Here is a 13,872-nt window from a genome sequence, read left to right as displayed (position 1 = left end):
CACAACATCCCACAATGACATCACAATATCCTACTCCCACATCACAATGCCCACTGTGATGTCACAATACACTAATGTGACATTTAAAAGCCCCACTCTAAATCACAATTCCCCACTGTAATTCCAAAATGGTCCACTGTAACATCACAATGTCCCAGTCTCTCATCATAATGTCCAACTGTAACATCACAGACCCACACTCTGATATCAAAATGTTCCAGGTGAGGCGGCATCTGTGGTCTTCTTTCTTCCTGCCCTGCTGCACCTGCTTCCACGCATCTCTGCCACCTGCAGTTGGCACAGCCAAGCCCGGTAGCGGGTGGTTCGGTTGCGGCAGCTGTGCTTGTCAGGGTTCGTGCACACTCTTGGTGCCACTGACGAATCCCACCTTCAGCCCTAGGGAACAGCTATGTTAGGCAACTCGGCACCCAGACCTGCAGCGCGCAATGCTGGCTCGGCCCTACCGTTGCTGCCGCTTGGAGACCGGGAAAATGTCAACCCCAAGAAGGTGACGTCCACCCAGCAGCCCAGCGTGCGCCCAGGTGATGCTGAAGGCTGGGAACGTGCTGTATCCCATGCTGCAGTAGAGGTCCAAGATGCAGCAGGCTGCACCACTTAAAGACCTTCCCATAAATGATGAGCATATCACTAGCGCTCCTCCTTTAAAAACAAGCGATAGCCTGGATTTACCATTCATGTGGATGAAGCTGAAGAGGAACCTCAAAAGAAATCAGCAGAGTCTAAAAAACCAGAGTGTGAAGATGTCCTGGCTTTTAAAACTGCTGTCACTTTACCTGGAACAAGAAAACCACTGGTACTGCTTGATTATCCAATGGATGGTAGTTTTGAAGCACCACACACTATGGACATGTCAATTGTATTAGAAGATGAAAAGCCAGTGAGTGTTAATGAAGTACCAGATTACCATGAGGATATTCACACATACCTTAAAGAAATGGAGCTCAAATTTAAACCTAATGTTGGGTATATGAAGAAGCAACCAGACATCACTAACAGTATGTGGGCCATAACTTGTGGACTGGCTAGTTGAAGTGAGAGAAGAATGTAAACTCCAGAAAGAGACCCTGCATTTGGCTGTGAACTACACTCTACCCAGTCACAGGACAAAGCTGGCCTGAATCACTTGTACAAAAAACTGGATATACCCTGGAAAGTCTTAAGCCTTGTTCATGGACCTTTATCAGGCCTACCTCAAAGCACCACAGCATGCACAACAGTCAATAAGAGAAAAGTACAAGAACTCAAAATATCACGGTGTTTCTCTCCTCAACCCACCAGAGACACTAAATGTGTAAGAGTGAAAGACTGCTAAAATGAAAATTATCCAAAGCCAATGTTGTAAAGTTATTATCTTGGGTTTTGATTCCACAATTATTTCTGAATGTCAGTGTTATAGCCACACTCAAATTATGGTAATCTATTACTTTTAATGGTTTTAAATTTTTGTGTTGTTTGTATATGTATCTTAGATATTGACTAATTTTAAGTGTCTTTGTTAAGGTATTAATGATACCAGCTGTCAGAATAATTAAGAATAAACTGATTTGGAGAGCTTTAAGTCAAAGTTAATTTGAGATAAAATTGTGACTTCAATGTGTCATTTAGAAAAGCCAACTTGTTTTGTATTATTCAGTGAGGAGTAGCAACCCCTCCTCTAATGTTAAAATAATTCAGGGAAACAACTAGACCATCTTGTTGACTTGGTCATAAAGTAAGCAAAGACTGAGACAAACTACTTTTCAGTGCAGTGGAGCAAGCCGCTTTTTACACATGTGGCAGTAGCTAATGGACATAATTTTTTATGGAAATCTTTCATTCCTCATCAACCTTTACAAATTTAACAGGTTGCAGAACATATGGAAAGCAACAAATTAAAAAAAAACAGGCAGCTTATTAAAAATTCAACCATTATTATAACTGACTTTTGAATAAAAAAATACCCAGAGTTGTTGATACTGAATAAATATACTTTTAATAGTTATATACACATACAACTTTTGGCTTTAATTAGCAGTCCTCTTCTTTTTCTTCTTTTTCACTAGACTTTTACTTGGTGCTTTTTCTGGTTTTTCATTGGTAGTCTGAGTTCTGTGGATTAAGTGAAGTTAGTAGCTCACTACATGCTTGCTGAACATTGGATCACCAAGACAGGGTAAAGAAAGCAGAAAGAATAGCTGAATAGATAGTGAATGTGATTATAGGATTAAGATCAGAGCAAATCCAAAGGACAGATTTCCAAATACCTAAGTATATGTATGTAAATACATGTATATGTTTAAAACACCCAGAAACCTGTTACCTTATTTTCTTTGGGTTCTTATCTGGTTCCAAAATGATCATTTCTTCTTCACTTTCTGAGAACACTATAGGGGCACCTTTGGGAAATGTCAAGAAAGTAGTGAGAGTCACTTCTTGAGATTTATACATGACCCCTAGAACCCCCCCATATGTATATAGATACTTTTTCCTCTCTAAAGTTGCTCCTTTCTCTAAAAATTATTTTGTTTCTATAAACTTGTTTTTTGAGACAGGGTTTCATGTAGTCCAGCTGGCCTGAAACTTGCTTTGTAACCCAGGATGACCTTGAACTTCTGATCTCCCTGTGTCTCTTTACCCAAGTGCTGGAATTACAGGCATATGTTAATGTGCCCAGTGTCTGTAAACAATACCTTAAAAAGTTTCTTAATTATGTATATGTGTCATAAAAGAAAACTGAGGTGCAAAAGTTTATAGAACTAATTAGTAAATGATTTAAAATAAATATGCCACTCATTTGTGCTACTAATGTACACAATACTAAAATCTTCCAAGAAGCAAGCTAATTGGACTGGAAAGACAGAGAAGACAATTGGAGGCAAATACTATTTCAACTTACACTATGTTCCATATAGCCTTGAAAATGCTGGTGTTTTTAATACTGCCCAGTGCAGTAGCCAAAAGGTGCTCTATCATTTTTCTGTTTGTTTTATTACTACCAGACTTGACTGAAAAAAATGTTAAGCCATTTGTACTTTCTTTGAAAACTGGTTTACCCAAACATTAATTATATGTGTATATAAAAGATGTGAATATTAAAAAATGTTCCATGTAACAACACAATACCCCACTGCCACATCATAATGTCCAATTGTGATATCACAATGATGCACTGTCTCATAACAATGTCCAGCTATGACAACACAATGCTCCAATATGATACAATAATACCCAACTTGTTTGTCACAAAGCCCAATGTTATGTCACAATGACTCACTGTCTCTTTCCAATCCTCAACTGTGTTATCACAATAACCTGTTGTGATATCACAAAGCCTGACTATGATTTCAAAAATCCCATTGTGACATCACAGTGTCCCACTATGGCATCACATTCCCCCATTTGATATAACAATACTCCATTGTAATATCACAATACCACCCACTGTCATATCACAGTGATCCACAGTGACATCACTAAGCCCCACTGTCACATCACAATTTTTCCAGTATATCATCACAATTCCCAAGTGTTATACCACAAATTCCAAACTGTGATATTGCAATGCCATACTGTGACATCACAATGCCCCATTGTGATGTCACAAAGCACCAGTGTGATTTCACAATGCCCTAATGTGATATCACAGTGCTCCACTGTGGTAGTTTGAATAGATAGCCCCCAACATATTTTGGGGTTTAAATAGTTTGTAGTTTGCAGCTGAAGCCATCTCTCTGGAGGTGGTGTCACTGGGTAAATTTTAGGGTCCAGCCTAAGGTGTGGTGGTGGGTTTGAGATTCCAACCTAAAGATATGCAAAATGACTAACTGGAGTTTCTGAAGTGTGCTGTGTGGATCTTGGCTTGGGACTTCTCTCACTGTGTTTGATTCTGTGAAAACAGGCCAGATTCTTCTGCCTTTGTGGAACTTCTTCTGGCTCTCTAAGCTTCAATAAATCCATTCCTTCATAACTGTGTCTGGTCTGGAACTTTATCTCAGTGAACCTGAAGTTGTCTGCAAATTCTGTCTACAGAAGCTGGTGCCAGGAGTGGGGTGTGCTGAACCTGACCTTGTGGATTTTGGTCTTTTGGAATCTTTGTTTTGGAGGAATGGGCATGGACTTGGTCCTTCAACTGAAGACACATTCTGGAGTGGTAAGCCAAGTTCTATAGACTATTCTGATAAGTTTGAGAATGTTAATTTTAGTCAATTTTGAATTTCTAGGCTTAGTTTATGAGGTTTCTAAGGGGAAAGAAAGACTGCAGAGGACTTTGTTGGAACTGGGATACTGAGTGACACAAGAGCTGGTTGCGTTCTGCTGGCTGGGCCCAGAGGGTTAAATTTGCAATGGATTGATGTGCTTGGCTAAAGATATTAGACTGAGAGATTTACGATTTTAAGTAAAGTTAAAATTAGAGGCACTGAGATTTGTTTTAGGTTAGTAAAGCTGCTATTGTCAACACATTAAGAATCTTAAGGAAGATGAGCCAACTGCTTTACATTTAAACAATGGAAAACATACCTGAGGAAAGACCATTAGAAATGCAAACTCTTTTGGAAAGAGTTGACTGGAGAAAGAACCTGCTTTTCAAGGTTATTATTTATTTCATCTCTGAATTAAGAAATAGGCTGTGTCTTGCACACCTGGTATTAGTTTTGGAAGCATGAAAAAATGCATGAAGTGGTCATGAATTACACATGGTTCTAGGAGCCACTGGTGAGATGTGGCATAAAGTAGGGCATGATGCTCTGATAGACTAAAAGATCCTTTGGAAGATGGACCATGGTTTGCATGGAGACCCAAAGATGATTTGGGTATGCCAGGACTGCAATGGCTGCCATGGAGTGCACTGTTGGCCTATGATGAAAGTGTTCCTTGGCTACTCTTTCGAGCTGAAGGGGAAAAATTAGAAAACATGGAGACTTAGTCTCTGGTTATATTGAACTTGAACTGCAGCAGCTTAATAATTGCTTGATGGTGGTTAAGTTTGCATTGTTCTGGTTTATCCTTGGTATGCCTTATACCAGTTGAAAATGTTTACTCTGCCTTTATATGTTGAAAATTTTTAACTTGTTTGACTTTACAAACTCACTATCTCAAGTTTGTAAAGACCATGGAAACCTTTAAAATTGGACCGAGTACAACTTACAATGTGTGGTGGATATGAATCTACTGGGGTTCAGAAGCAGAATGTGGTAGTTTGAATACATGGCCCCCAATACATTCAGTTTTTATTAGTTTGTGGTTTGCATATATAGCCACATGGCTATAGGTAGTGTTACTGGGTGGATTTTAGGGTGCAGCTTTTGGGTGTGGTGGAGGGTTTGAGATTCCAATCTAAAGATATGCAAAATGCCTAGATAGCCTTTCTGAAGTGTGCTCTGTGGCTTTTGGTGTGGTCTTCTCTTTCTGTACTGGGTACTGTAAAAGCAGGACAGCTTCTGCCATTATGGAGCATCTCCTGGATCTCTAGGCTTCTACAAATCCTTTCCTCAATAACTGTGGCTGGTATATAAGTTCATCTCAGCAAACTTGAAGCTATCTGTTACATCCAGGTGACATCACCATGCAACAATATGACATCATGATGCCCCACCTTGATATCACAGTGTTCTATTGTGACATCACAGTACCTCACTGCCTCATCCCAATGCCAACTAGGATATTACAATGCCTCACAATGTCATTACAATGCCCAACTATAGCATCAAAATGCTTTAATATTGTATCATAATTCTCAACTTGCTCATTCAAGTGCCCCCTGTGATATCACAATGCCCCACTACCATATGGCAATGGTCTACTATGACATCATAATGCCACATACTCTCATAATAAGACCCTACTGTGATATCAAAAAGTCTCACTCTAAAATCATAATGCCCCACTGCGTAATCATAATACTCTACTGTGATATCATCATGCCACATTGTAAAATTTTAATACACCCTGTGACATCACAATGCCATATTTTGACATCACAAACATGTTCTTATTTCATAATGCCCCACTATGATATCACAATGTTCCAACTGTGACATCACAATGACTCACTGTTTCATGATAATAATATACTATGACATCCCAATGCTCCAATATGACATCAAAATACACAATTTCTGTACCATAATGCCCCACTGTGACATCATCATGTCTCACTCTGTCATAGAATTGCACCACTGACTCTTCATGATGGTCAACAGTGACATAAATATGGCCCACAGTCTCATAAGAATGCCTCATCTTTAACATCACAACACTTCACTATGATATATCAATGTCAAATTATCAAACCAAATGGCCATCTGTGACATCACAATACCCCACTGTGAATCACAATAATAATATAATAATACCACAATGCTCTGATATGACATCACAATACCCCACTGTCACAGCATAGTGTCCAATTGTGGCATCACAATGACCCACTGTCTCATCTCATCACAATGCTAGACTATGATATCACAGTGCACCAATATGTCATCATAGTACTCAACTGATTCATAACAATGCCTTAAAGTGGATTCACCATACAACAGTATGACATCACAATGCTCCACTGTAAGATCACAAAGCCCCACTGTGACATCACAACACCCCACTGTGACTTCATAGTGCTCCACTGTGAACAAACAATGCTCAACTCTCTCATCACATGCCCCATTGTGATCTCACAGTTCTCCACTGTGACATCTAAGTACTTTACTGTAAAATCACAAAGCCCCACTGTGACAACAAAATGTCCACCTGTTTCATCACAAAGCTCCACTGTGACATCACAATTCCCCACTGTGATATCACAATGGTCCACTGTGACTTCAAAAGCCCTACTCTCTCATCATAATATACCACTGTGCCATCACAAATCCCCACTTTTACCTCACAATGCTCCCCTGTGAATTATGTAGCCTCATTGTGACATCACAACGACCCACTGTGACATCATATTGCCTCCCCTGTGGCATCACCATGAGTGCCCCACTTTGATATAACAATACCCCACTGTGACATCACAATACCCGACTGTTACATAATAATGCTCAATTGAGACATCACAATACCCTATTGTAACATCACAAAAACCTCATTCTAATTTCCCCACTGTGACAACACAAAGCCCCATTGTGATATAACAATGCTTATGTGTGACATCACAATACCACACTTCCACATCACAGTGCTCAAGTGTGAAATTACAATGTGCCACGGTGAAATCACAAAGCCACACTTTGACAATATAGTACACATCTGTGACATCACAATGGCTCACTGTCAAACCACATTGCTCAACTGTGACATCACAATGTCCCACTGTATAAAGCCCATGCGTGAAATCCCAATGCCCAACTGCCACATCACACTGCCCAAGTGTCTGATCAAAATTCCCCACTGTGACATCACATTGCCCCACTGTGACATCATTGTGCATGACACAGATATAACAAAGCAGCACTGTGACATCACAATACTTCAGTGTCATATCACAATGCTCAACTGTGACATCACAATAATCTATTGTGACATCACAAAGCTCCACTCTGATTTCACAATGCCCTACTGTAACCTCACAAGCCCCATTGTGATATCACAGTAACCCATTATGACATCACAATGCCCCATTGTGATATAACAATGCTCCAATGTGGCATCATAATACCACACTGTCCCATCACAATGCTCAACTGTGATATCACACTGTGCCACTGTGACATTACAAAGCACCACTGTGACAATATAGTACAGATCTGTGACATCACAATGGCTCACTGTCACACCACAATGCCCAAAAATGGCATCATAATGCCCCACTGTGATGTAACAGAGACTTTCTCTGACACAATTCCCTGCTGACATGTCAAAATGATCCATAAAGACATCATAATGCCAAGTTTGAAAGCACAATGCCAAACTATGACACAATGGTACACCACTTTGACATCACAATACTCCAATGTAAGATCCCAGTACCTCTCTGTCATATCACAATGTTCCACAGTGACATCACTAAGGCCAACTTTCACATCACAATTTTCCACTATAGCATCACAATCCCCAACAGTTATATCACAATTCTAAAGTGTGATATCCCAATGCCACACTGTGATATCAGTGTCCATAATTCACATCACATTGCCCAACTGTAACATCACGATGTCCTATTTTTCTCACAATGCCCCACTGTGATACCACAATACCACACTGTGACATAAAGCCCAACTGTGATTTCACAAAGCCCCACTGTGATATCACATTGCTCTAATATGACACCATAATTCCCCACTGTGATAACACAATGTTCCCCTGTGGCATCACAATACCCTACTGCCATAGCACAATCCCCAAGTCTGACATCACAGTGAATCACTATCTCATGACAATGCTCAACTATGACATCACAATTCTCCAATGTGACATTATAATACACAACTTCTTGATCATAATGCTCACTATACCCCATAGTGACATCACAATGCCCCAATGTGACAGTATAAAACTCACATTCTTGATTGTAATGCTCTACAGCAATATCACAATACCACACTGTGGCATCACAATGCCCCAGTGTGATATCACAATGTTCCACTGGGACACCACAATGCCACACTGTGATATGTCAGTACCCATCTCTCACATCATAATGCTCCACTGTGATATCACAATATCCACTGTCACAATTGCCTATTTGTCACATCATAATGTCCCACTGGGACACCACAATACCCCATTGTGACATCACAATGCTCCACTGTGATAAAGCAATACTGCACTGTGGCAGCAGCATACCCTACTCTCACATCACAATGTACAGTTGTGACAACACAATGCCTCATTCTCATCACAATACACCATTGTGACATCACAATTCCTTACTGTAATATAACAATACTCCACTGTGACATCAGAATACCCCACTGCCTCATGACAATGTCCCGCTCTTACATCAAAATTCCCATCTGTCACATCAAAATGCCCAGTGTTGCATTACAATGCCACATTGTCACATCACATTGCCCAACTGTGGCATCACAATATCCCACTCTCTCACACTGCTGGCAGAAAATACCTAATCAAGAGCAGCTTGAGGGAGGAAAGGGTTTGTTTGGCTTCCAGACTCAAGGGAAAAATTGTGATGGCAGAGGGAAATGATAGCATGAGGATGGTGTGGACAGTGCCACCAGGCCAATATCAGTGGACAACTGGAGCATGAGAGCTCACCAAACAAGGGGCAGCTGGGTATAACACCCATATGCCTGTCCCCAACAATACATCATCTCTAGGAGGACCCAATTCCCAAATTTTCATCAGATGAGGACCTAGAAATCTGAAAATATAAGTTGATGGGGACACCTGAATCAAACCACCACATTCTGCCCCTGACCCCCCTAAACAGATAACCATACATAATGTAACATGCAATGTATTCAGTCCAACTTTAAAAGTTACCAAAGTTTTTATCAATCTTAATGATATTCAAGCATCCCCACAATCCATGGTCATGTAACTAAGCCATAATAATAATAATAATTAATAATAATAATATAACAAATGGAACAGAATAGACATTTACACTGCAAAACATGGCATTGGGCATATCAAAGTATACACAGTTTAAAACAAACAGGACAAACATAAAATTCTGTAGGTCCAAGTCTGACAACTCTAGTCTCCAAGTTCAAAAATTCTAACCAGTGATAGCTTATTGGAGTTCCAATTCTGCCCCTCCAGTTAGGCTACTCACAGTCCTTCATCCAGTGCTGGAAGCTCTCCTTGGCCACCATCCCATAGCTGTGGCGTCTCCATTGGGTCTCCATGGCCCAATATTCATTCTCATGGCTCCAATGGGTCTTCACACAGGTCATCCAATAAGCCTGCTCCATAATGCCCGTGGCTAGTTCCATAAAACAAAACTGTATTGCAAGTTCAATGACCCTCTCTTTCCTGCATTTGTTATACCCCATAGTGCCAGGTGCACTACCAACTTATTAATCAAGGAGGGAATAAAGCAGACTCTGAAAAGCAAGACAATCCTTCAGCATTCCGATCCCTTCAAAAGAGTCTGCACTCTTCATCTTGTCCCAATGCAGGTCAGCTGACCCAATCTCAATAGTTATAATCTCTGATATAATTGCAACTGAACAGGCAGTAGTTTCAGCCAAAAGATTGCACTTCCTTCTGTGCCATATCCCTCTGCTCACACCTGGCCATTTCTATGCAATGCAATCCCACATAAATTCTCAGGACATGAGTATAACAGTAAGCCTCTCACACTGCTTCTGGAGTCCAGTCTAGACAAAGCTCTTTCTCATAAGCCAAAGCTTATAAACCAAATCTCACAGTCCATAGGTCTTACTGCATTCATGTCTTTCAACTGTGACTGGAATGGTTCATCAAGCTGTACTTACAGCACTGCAAGGCATCTTTTAGATCAAGGTTTCATATCTTTCCACATTCCTCTCTTAAATTAGTTCAAATAACCAAAGTCATCATCAGGTTTCTAGCAACACGACTTCATTTTCTGTGCCAATTTTACAGTTGCAGCTAGCTTTCACATTGTGGCAGAAAACACGTGACCCAAGAGCGGCTTGTGGGAGGAAAAAGGTTGGTTTGTCTTACAGAGTTGAGGAAAATCTCCATGATGGCAGGCAAAGCATGCATGAACAGAGTGTGGACAACAGCAGGAGCCCAGCAGTGGGAAATTCTGGCAAGCAGAAGCTGGCTTGCATGACCCCAACAATATGTCACCTAAGGAGCTCTAGTTCATAACTTGTCGCCTGCTGTGAACTTAGCATTCAGAACACATGTTTATGTGGTTACCTGAATCAAGCCACCACAATAACCAAATAATTTCAGTTCACTTATTTATTTATTAAGGACACGAAAGGTGGTATTATTAATAAAGATGCTTGAAATATAAATGAAAATTCATAGTTATTCTGTATACTGAAGCATGATATATTTTCTTCTTCATTTTGTGTAATTTTATTTAAAGTTTTTAAAGATGTAATCAAGTTATTTCAATATAAAAAACTATGCCCAATCTGAAGTATAACTTTCTACAACCTTTCCAATTACTCATAAGCATATGACCACATGTGTTTTCTCTGTTTGATTTTTTTTTTTGCCTCATGGAACTGTATTATAATGTACTTTTATTTGAGATTTTTCCCACAGGCATATAAGATAATCTTAGGCATAGTTCTTTCTTTAGTCAGTTTCATTTTTACATGCACATGTATTATTGATATGGAATATTAGGGGCTGGAGACATGGCTTAATGTGCTGAGCTAAAAACAGGCACTGTGTCATAATGCCTATCTGAAGAAAGTACCTTGTAGACAGAAAAGCAGGACAGACCCCACTCTATTTCAAAACAGACCATCAACATGTGACCAGAGGCTTTGTGTAGTTTTAGAAGTAATGAAATGAAGTATTAAGAAAACTAGGTATAGAGTCTGTAAGTTCATATAACTCAAGTGTATTGTTGTGAGATGGGGGTGTTACTAAAGAGGTTGTGGTCTGGGCAATTGTTTCAAACACAAGAGATCCTAGACTCTATTGTATGAGGATCCAGAAGCCAGATGTGATACAGGAGTAATATGAAATTACGGAGGCAAAGTGTTCACAGAGGTGGAAGAGAGAATCAGAGAGCAAAGGGAATGAACCCACTTGGATCCTACACACATTTAATTAGACACAGGGGTAGAAAAAGTTAGGTACAAGCAGTTAGGTCCACTCCAAGAAGGAAAGATGAGAAGTTCTGATGTATTGGCTACTTGTTTCTTTTCAGGAAGTAAATATTTTCTTGTATAATAGGAGAATATTAATATGGAACACTGGCCAGCATTTGGTATATTTTAGGGATGACATTGCTTGCCTTCTCTGTAAAAAATATGAAGTAAAAAAAATATGGGAGGAAAAACAAGAAGGAATGTTTTTAAACTAGATGTTAGTTCTTACTGGGCCCTCTGGGATTTGGAAAGAGTTGTACCCAGAAGTGTTATTAGGGTGGGATTATAGCAGCAAAGTGAAGGGAGTGGACCATTTGATATGTAGGCAATGTATTAATGATGGTGAGCTTTAAGGGGCACAGAGGAAGTGATTGGAAGGTGTCTATGCATACAGTAAAAGAGACTGTCTGGAAGACATGAGAGAATTAGTACAGAAATAGAATCCTGGTGATGATGAATATCTAGCTTTGACATCAATGTGAGGCAGAGGTGAAGAGACATGTTTGTGGGAGGGATTAGTCCTAAGAGTCTCTTCAGAAGATGGGCCACCACTGCATCTTCACTTCAGAGGCTTTAACTCATGACGTGGGGTTGCTGAGTAAAATCCTGACCTGATGGTAGTGTGAGCATCCTTAGCACTCACAAAGGTGGATATAGTAAGAGGATAGCCAGCCCACAGATGGTGACAGTGGAAGCTGTGCAAACACTAGGTGTCTGGATTCCCCACTTAAATGAAGCAAGTGATCTGTCCTGCTCTTTCCATTTCTAGATATCCAGACTATAACGAATGGTTTGTAAAGGTCAAGCTCTCAATGTTGCACCAAGTCCTCTAATGGGATTCTAGACAAGTTTACTTAAATTAAATGTAATATTTCTGTGGACCAAATTTAATATGTTGATATAAATAATGTTGGGGGAAGTATTTTGATGGAAAGACTATAGAAGCTGAGAACACATGTGGCGCATGTTCAAATCTAAATTGTGTTCCTTTATAAGCCATTTACATTTGAAAAGGACATCATACAATTTCCCCAATACCACGACATCCATTCATTAAATTCTTCTCATAAAATAGTAGAATATCAATAGGGAACACTGGGTAGCATTTGTATCTTTTATGGATGGCTTTGCTGCTTTCTCTGTTAAAATATGGAATAGAAAACAAAATAGATGGGAAGAAAATAGGCAGCAAAACAAAGTAATTGTTTTAAGCCATTGGACTACTTGGAAGTGAGGTTTGCAAGGAGAAGAGTGGTGGTCCCAGAGCTGCTGCCAAGACAGAGGTGGGAGAATGAGAAATACGCACAGGGAAGCATGAAGGGAGAGGCACTGAGGAGATGATTGTACAGAGGAAGCTAAACATGCATTATATATTTTCAAATCATGACAACTCATTTGGGAGATTGAAATTGAAGCAGGGACATTACAAGGTATTGAGGCTGGAGTTCCCATGCAAAAAAGAGAGGTCTGATCATTATATAGAGTAGTATTCAAAATCAGAGTGACCCAGGCAAAGAAGGGAAAATTGGGTACAAAGTTGAGAGTGAGGCAGGTTTGAAGATACAGGGCTCTGCAGTCAAGACAGGGAAGGCCAAGTAATGCCAGCCAGAATTCAATGGAACTAATATAATGAAACTGAATGAGGACAGGGTGTGAGCCTAAGTAAATTTGCTGGTAATTGTTCTACACATTAGGACTGGAACATGGCTTCTAAATTATCTTTGCCAAGTGAGAGATTATAATTCATCTATTGTCCTTGGATTTCACCCATCAGAGCCCCATGAGTTTCAGGCTGTTGTCACAGCTTTGGAGATCAAGAGGGAGTGGAAACATTGCTGAGGCTGCTCCCACCTCACAGTAAAAGCATGAGTGAGAAAGAAAGCTTTAAAATCCTGTGGTCCACAGGTTGCACATACAGAGACTGTATAAGGAGGTGCAGTGACAGAGCTTGCAGGGAAGGAAGTAGTGGGATAATTTATAGAATGAGGACTATGACCTGGCAAGGGCCCAGAGAAATTAGTGCTATAAGAGCACCAGCGTTACCATGGTGTAGTCTACTGTGTAATTCTTGGTGGCTGATGCTTGTTTTAGTTATGTGCCTTTATTAGAGAAACAATTCTTCTCTCTCTCTCTCTCTCTCTCT

General features: G+C 40.0%; 1 pseudogene; it reads left to right on the top strand.

Annotated features, from left to right (window-relative positions):
* The first annotated feature begins 409 nt into the window (after positions 1-409).
* LOC123457349 overlaps positions 410-13,872 on the top strand; it is a 158,683-nt pseudogene continuing 145,220 nt past the window's right edge.

The sequence above is a fragment of the Jaculus jaculus genome, unplaced genomic scaffold (assembly GCF_020740685.1).
Source record: "Jaculus jaculus isolate mJacJac1 unplaced genomic scaffold, mJacJac1.mat.Y.cur mat_scaffold_37_1_1805170_arrow_ctg1, whole genome shotgun sequence".
NCBI lineage: Eukaryota > Metazoa > Chordata > Mammalia > Rodentia > Dipodidae > Jaculus > Jaculus jaculus.
The sequence above is the reverse complement of the archived record's forward strand: the minus strand, read 5'-3'. Positions and strand labels throughout refer to the sequence as shown.